We start from the raw sequence: 7,224 nt of genomic DNA, 5'->3' as shown, positions 1-7,224 counted from the left end.
GAAATTTCCTATGTAATATCCTTTACAACCCCACAGCGTCTTACACAGGTCGCAGTTCAAAAATATTGAGCAAAGTTTAGTGCAAAGTTTAGTCAAGTTTTGCCACCCTCGCTCAACTTCGCTAAACAAATATTGAATGAAATGTTTAGTGAAATATTTAGTCGTTTTGCCAGGGCTTAGATATCGCTTAATAAGACTGGTGAACTCTGTTGTTTTAGGCTACATAATCGCGTTAGCATGAAGGATATCTGATATAGCTGGAAGTGCGGATGTTAAAGTAGATATGAGTGTAGAAGATATCTAACACTTAATAAATTAATAGATAGGTCGTTTATAAAGCTTTTATGTTGATTCACAGGTCTTCTTCATTTATAAGACCAAGCCAGAGAGATTAGAAATTTTTTAAGGATACGTTTCTTGTGAAAATTTAGAAAAAAAAACGGAAAATTTATCATAAACTAAGGGTGGTTGGTTAAAGACAATGATGTCATCGAATACATACTGTTTTTGTGAAAATTCCGTTTTTCCAGATTTTTTATTAAAGGAATGAAGATTTTCTAGTTAAATAAAAATAATATAATTGCATACCAACACAACTAAAAGTAATTGAAATCTCGCAGACTGAAACATGGAAAAAGAAAAAGTTTTCGATTTTAGCAGCTGCTATGAAAGTACGGCAAATGGGTCCTAAAATTTTCTTGATTTTGTTATTTAGAGAAGATTATTCCTTCTTAAACCATGATATATTTTATTGTTTTCTCCCATGAAATATCTCCTCGCTCGTTTTTTACCGTAATTGATGAAAAATGATTTGTTTTGCCTCATCTTCAATCTTTTCAATGTGATTCAATTTTTTTAGTATTGAAGATAAAACACCAAAGATCTTGCCTGTTGAAATGTTTACGTTTTGAACTGTCATCCTAAATGAAAACACTCAAAAACATAAGGCAACTATTGGAAAATTTGCGAACTTTCTTTTCGCATTTTCACAAAGAAATTACTAGTTACTTAGCCATTTCACTGCCAAGTGATGTAATATAAATAACCAAACATTTTCCATGCTTTCTTTATAGGGCTGCAGACATGTCTAAAGTCTGCAGAAATTGAATTGTTCGCTTTAGTTTACCGGCTTTTCACTGTCGCTTTTGTCCGTTATCATCACATGGTGGTGCACCGTTTTAACATTCACTTTTCTTATCAGATGAAATCAAGTGCTCTGATGTTTTCAAATACCTTTTGCTTATCTTTCCATCTTTACCTAAAATATTGAAATAAATTGTTATGGCTTTCAAAATCAAATTTCACTTGTGAAGAGCAGTGCACTAATTTGTCGAAGGTCATGCTCATTCTGCGGCGTATTCTGTCTGCTGGCAATTGTCTTTTGTCCGTTAGGGTCACGTAATTTCATTTTGCAATTAAAATGAAGTCTGTTTCTGATAAATGTGTCTTTATTTGTTTTAAGTCGAGCAGCAAGTAAGTGCAGACAATCTCTGAAATTTTCTGTAGATCAAGTTATCTGATAAAAGGTTTTCCTCGTCATTCTCTGTTCTCAAACTCTGAACAGCGGAGGCAATAAACTCTAATAGAACTACTACAACGTGATAAGCAATATAAAAACATCAATGCTATTTACTTTGTGTATCTTAGTTGAAAACTCTACCGGTTTCGGAATCAGAAAACTTTATGCAGAACTTTCAAGTCTTTGTGTAGAAGGGTAAAATAGATTTTGTCAATAATTTTCTTTAATCTGTAATCATTCAACCTGTAACGTCAAGCTGCACCTAAATTTGCGATTTGAAAGTATCATCTTTAATTCTTATACTAAAATTTAAAAGAATTGATTTCTTGAATCTTTGGTATCCATTTCTGTTTGTAAGTTTGCCACATATCTAAAATGCCTTCTTTTTCTTCTTTCAAAGAAATGAAAACTTGTTCGTCATTTCGCTTATATAAAAAGATTGAATAATCCTGAAATAGTGACCCAGGAAACATTTGATGTTTTGTTCTTAAAAACTGATTTTCTTTCCTAAAAATTACAGTAACATCAAATGAAGAAGAAAGCAATGTCTACGAAAAAGGGCTTTGAACGAGCGTTGTGTATTTCCAGACGGTTATCGAAGTTTGAGTAATAAGATATCTGGATGTTGATACCGAAGTAGAGGAAGTTAAAGTTGTAGATGGATGTCGAGAGGAATCTTGTGTATTATCCTTCGTAAACTTCTGAAGTCGAGCTTTATTCGCAGTTGCATGTAGCTAGCTGTCGAATCCCTATTTTTCTTCTACTTAATCAAACTCGTGTGGTAGTGCAGGCGAAAACTACAAATAACGTCATAAAGTTGTCAGGAAAACCATTATCAGACCCTTTTTATTTCATATCGCAAAGTACTTTAGTATGATACGCAACCTCAGTATGATACAGCATTTACAAAATCGTAAAATTTAAAAGGCACATCTGGGAATTTAGTTCTTACGTTGGATTTAAAAAGCCTTATTGTGTAGCGAGCTGTCATTATTGATAATTCACCATATAACGCCTGAAAATCATTTTGTTAATCTCATTTTTACATTGTTAGTAAATTGTCTTGTATACGGAATTTGCTTTTTACAAAGTAACGAGGTTTATAAGCCCATCTCCAGGTGCTCAAGCTTCATAACATGTTAAAGAAACAATTCGTAACCAAAAGCAAGAGTCAGGTGCAAGACTTAGAACGTATGCCATGAAAAGGCAATTAGATGTTGAAAAAGCATTCGGATCCTCGTTTAATAACAATTTTAATTGATTTCAATCAACTAACGTTTCGGTTTGAAAGTATTCTGGCTTGTTGTGTTCAGGCTTTTTTGTCGAACTCAATGTTATTACCGTATCAGCTAGTGGGACTCGAAACATCTCTGTGAGTATGGAAAGTCTAGTTTTACATACCAGAGTCTAATACTCCAGAGCGAGAGGAAAATCACTCCAAGAAAATCTCGTACACTTTTTGGGGAAATCCTATTGTTTTATCTGAAAATCCCTGGAAATCCTTTTGTTTTAGGGGAAATCTCGTACGCTATTTGCAAGAGTGAATTCCCTCTCGCTCCAGAGCCGGTACAATGTTCTTGTAAGGAGTATTTTACCGTTAGTAGCACTCTCAAACATTGCACTTTATTCGAAAACTATATTTAAGTCTTCTACACTACTGTGTCTTGCTCGAGATACTTGGTTATTTCTAGAGAAAGCAGAACGTCTTCCTTAGAGAACCACGTAGAACTGATCAGCCAAGTATTTCTTCTTCATATAAATGATTTCTGTATTCTACAACCTCTTTCATATATCATATAAATCTAACAGTTTCTTTACTTTTTTTGTTTTGATTTTATTTGTTTGAAGTCAGATGTCAAACTCTTATTCTACAGCAAATGCACCAAAACGCCTACTGAAATATCTTTCTAAATATATGGCAAACTAATGTCGTTAAATTTTCAATGGCATGTTTGCATCAGTTAAATAATGCTAGTTTTTGATGCAAAAAGAAATATAAGCAGTTTGCATAAAGAATTTGTGCATTGCTTTGATCCATATGTACATTTTAAAGAGAATTCAAATTCTTGATGGAAGCATTGATCTCTGCACGCACAAGGAAAGGAGGTCTTCGTCCAGGGACATCACTTTTAAGTCTGAAACATATCCTTCCCCTCACGGACATTTAACCCCATTCTCTAATGTCTTTGATGACGAACTTTAGCAAAAAAAGAAGTAATTGGTTATCGTTGTATAACTAACAAAATTTTGATAGATCAGATAGGGTATGCAAAATAATCAACTAAGATTTCCTGATAGCCTTTGGGGTGAATATCATCATTGGGCGCATCACTCCAGTCTCAAAACAAGGAGCTGCAGGAACTTACAAGGGGTTACAATACACCAATTCGACTTACGACCTCGTTTTGGAAATTTCTCCAAACTTAATTATACGACTTTTTATAAGCTCGGATTTGGTTTTATCACCATAATTCTAAGCGGGATACCATTTTTCATATTGTTTGAGCTTGTATTTTAAATTTTACGGAAAAATGAAGTTTGAAATCATTCCGGGGGAATCTTTGCCCCCTTAGTCACAAATTACGGTCAAATCCCTTATAGAATTTTTATTTTTATGTCGTCATAAAATCAAAACCGTGAGCAATACCATAATAGAATCTGCCAAGTGGGACTAAAATCCTTTCTCTCAATCCGAATCTGAGGTCAACAATTTTGTACAGTTTACAATTTGAAGAATTTTTCAAAACGAGGCCGTAAGTCAAATTGGTGTATTCGGCTCTGAAAGCTGTGAATCGTATTCTAATTGATATAAAAAGCTCCCCACGCTTAATGGAAAAAACAATCAAACCTACGAACTGAAAGCAATCGAAACAAAGCTCTCTGGTAGAGCAGCTGCTATCTAGCTAGGTTGTTGTACTTAATTATAGCTTTAACTGCATGTATGTATTCATGTAGTGATGGCATTTACTTTTTTATTTAATATTAAATTTGTATGTTGAAGGGGATTTTAATTTAAACAGATTTGTTCACCCGTTGTCTGCCCATCGTAGTTTTCAGGCTAAACTTAGGCCAAAAGGCTACCTCCTCTTCTTGATCCCATGGACCAAGAGCTTCCTCAGAGGACGTTTTGCCCAAGCATGAGGAATTTTTTTAAAAAATAGGGCAGCCTGCGTCAGAAATATGGTCTGAAAAGGTAGCTCGATAGGTAATGTCATTTTGTCAGCGACTTTATTTTGTTTAATTGGCGACTTGAGCGGCACCATAACTACAAATCCCACAATGCAATGCGCGAAATAAGGAAATGACGTCATTATGAATACGGCCTATTTCACTTTCAAAAGATTTTTATTAAATAATATTTAGCCAACCATATCTCAATGTTACAAATCACAATTTTTCTTTTATGTTTTATATTTAGAAACATTTGACTCGAGAAATGGGTTTTGAATGTGTTCTTCATTTTCATACTTAGTTTCACTTCATTAGTTTCACTTTCAAAATCAAAATAAAAAAGTACATCTAGTTTTGCCTTATGAAGTCTTCATTGCTGCACAAGCATCTACGAAGGCACAATTATTTGCACCTGAAGATTGACTTTTTGATGCCAAAGGTAGAATTTGGTCATGCGAGGCTGGCTTGGTGGCTTGGGCCGCTGACCAAAGATCCAATGGTCTGTGGCTTGAGCTCCTGACATGACCAAACTTTCACAAAGAGCTCGTTAGCTTTCTACTTTTCTAGGCAAAAGCAAACAGACATTTAATCAAGTAACTTTTGAAACATTTCTCAGATTGAATCACATGTTATGTAGATACCTTTTAACTGTGACTACAAATGATTTGACAAAGGCTGAATATTTGATTTTTCTAGAATCTCATTACGAAAATTCGTTGGCAAATGTTATTTAATGGGTCGCTTTATGTATTTTAAAGATAGTTTTGATGCTTTAATTTTTCGAGAAGATTCTCGGCAGCTGTTCTGTTTTTTTTTGCTTAAAAGGTTGCCATTTTTACCTCAGGTTTATTTTAGAGTTACATTGATTCCAATGTTACCTGCTGCTTTCCCCTTACCTGCTGTTGACCTTTTTGAAAGGTTAGCTCTATGCATATTCTGAGAAGCCAAGAGACCTGCCTGATGGCTGCTAACGTGCTTCATTGAAAAATCATAAAAGCAATAATCGATTGCTAGTTTAATAATGTGTCAATTTGGATGGTCTTCGGAATCAATTAGTTAGCAAATCCTGATAATATATTTGCGCTACATTTAACCACGTGCACGCGTCAAAATTACGTCATATGTATCCAAGATTTTAAGTTCTATCTTGATCGATTTGACTTATTGCTGTAAATTTCAAAACACGTCAAAGAGCTACGTGATAAACTTGAAACTGTCAGAAACCATCATTATACCACGATTATCTATTTTGCGGTCGATGAGTTAGGATTTTCTGGGTCAACTCTTGAGCTACGCGAACGGTACGGCTGATTTCGTTAGAGCGAACGGATCAAAGGGATGCGTTACCTTGGAGTCCTGTTTTATTCGAGTGACCCCATGCCAAGTCGCAGTATCGCCATATCTGTCATTGTTATTGCTAGTGTAAAAACCAGTTTGATTTAATCACTATGGTTAATCAGCAAAACTGATTAATCACGCGAGTGGCTTAAGCGAATGGTTGTTTCTTTCTTGGCCTTTTTCAGCGTTTTACATATGAAAAGCTTTTTCTTGAGTCACTCACCTAGCACCTTTTTTTAGCGTAGACTTTGAATGAATTGTGAGTGTATTGTTATGAAATTTTATGTCCCTCCTGGTGGTATCGTTATTGCAATGTAGTTGTGAAGTACTGTATCGTAAATTTGTGAAGTACTCTACTGTAGATTCGCCCCCCTCCCTCAATCTCTTTCGCAAAGTCCAGGCACGTTTGCAAACTGCCTTAACCTAGGTGCCTATGCTTGTTTCTACCAAGAAATAGTTTTCTCTGATTGTAACTTAGAAAAAAACTTAGTGAAAATGTAACGCCCTTCATAGTCATGTAGCCATATTCTAAAGTCACAGAATCATTTAATCATCATGAAATTATTGAATCTTTTTGTCATAATCAAATCTTAATACCTTTTGTGGTCAGAAGGAGTTCGTTTTTATCTTAGGACCCCATTGGTAACTTTCTCAATAGGCAAGCGGCACTGATTGGGCAACCTTAACAGTCATTTTCTCGTGTTTCTGATTGGCCTATTTCGATCCACAATTGGGTATATATATTTCCTAGCGTAGAGTTTCCGATCTATGATGTTTAAGAGTGTGAAACATGTTTTAATATATTGATAAAGAAAGTGCCTGTTCTTGAAGGATAATTTTTTTTTGTAATTTCGGACATTATTTTGCTATGACTTTGTAATAAATTTTATAATCATAGAATTATAGAAGCCTTTTATTTATAATCATCGATATGCGAAGAATTTTTTTTCTTACAAATGAAATCATATTTCATCTTGATATAATCATTTTATCAAAATATTTGAATATAAAAAGCATTTTGTTTATAATTATGAAATCACACAAATTATTTTCAATCACAGAATGTAATCAAAGTAGCTTTTTCTCAATAATCGAAGCATAAAGCCATAAACCCGTCATTCTGATATTGGCATTAATATCACATAAAATTCCGCTTTTTACGTAAGATAAATAAAAATAAAACCACACGAATTTTT

General features: G+C 34.3%; 1 long non-coding RNA gene across 4 annotated transcripts in view; it reads left to right on the top strand.

Annotated features, from left to right (window-relative positions):
• Positions 1 to 7,224, top strand: part of LOC135695331 (uncharacterized) — a 76,467-nt gene that overhangs the window by 18,244 nt on the left and 50,999 nt on the right. Inside the window, exon 2 of one of the 4 annotated variants that reach the window (XR_016143966.1) lies at positions 6,661 to 6,762. The exons of the other annotated variants lie outside the window; for them this stretch is intronic. This is a non-coding gene — a long non-coding RNA (uncharacterized LOC135695331). The remainder of the gene's footprint in view (positions 1 to 6,660; positions 6,763 to 7,224) is intronic. 4 annotated transcript variants of the gene reach the window in all.

The sequence above is a fragment of the Rhopilema esculentum genome, chromosome 2 (assembly GCF_057945365.1).
Source record: "Rhopilema esculentum isolate cy_ngs chromosome 2, ASM5794536v1, whole genome shotgun sequence".
NCBI classification, from domain to species: Eukaryota; Metazoa; Cnidaria; class Scyphozoa; order Rhizostomeae; family Rhizostomatidae; genus Rhopilema; species Rhopilema esculentum.
The sequence above is the reverse complement of the archived record's forward strand: the minus strand, read 5'-3'. Positions and strand labels throughout refer to the sequence as shown.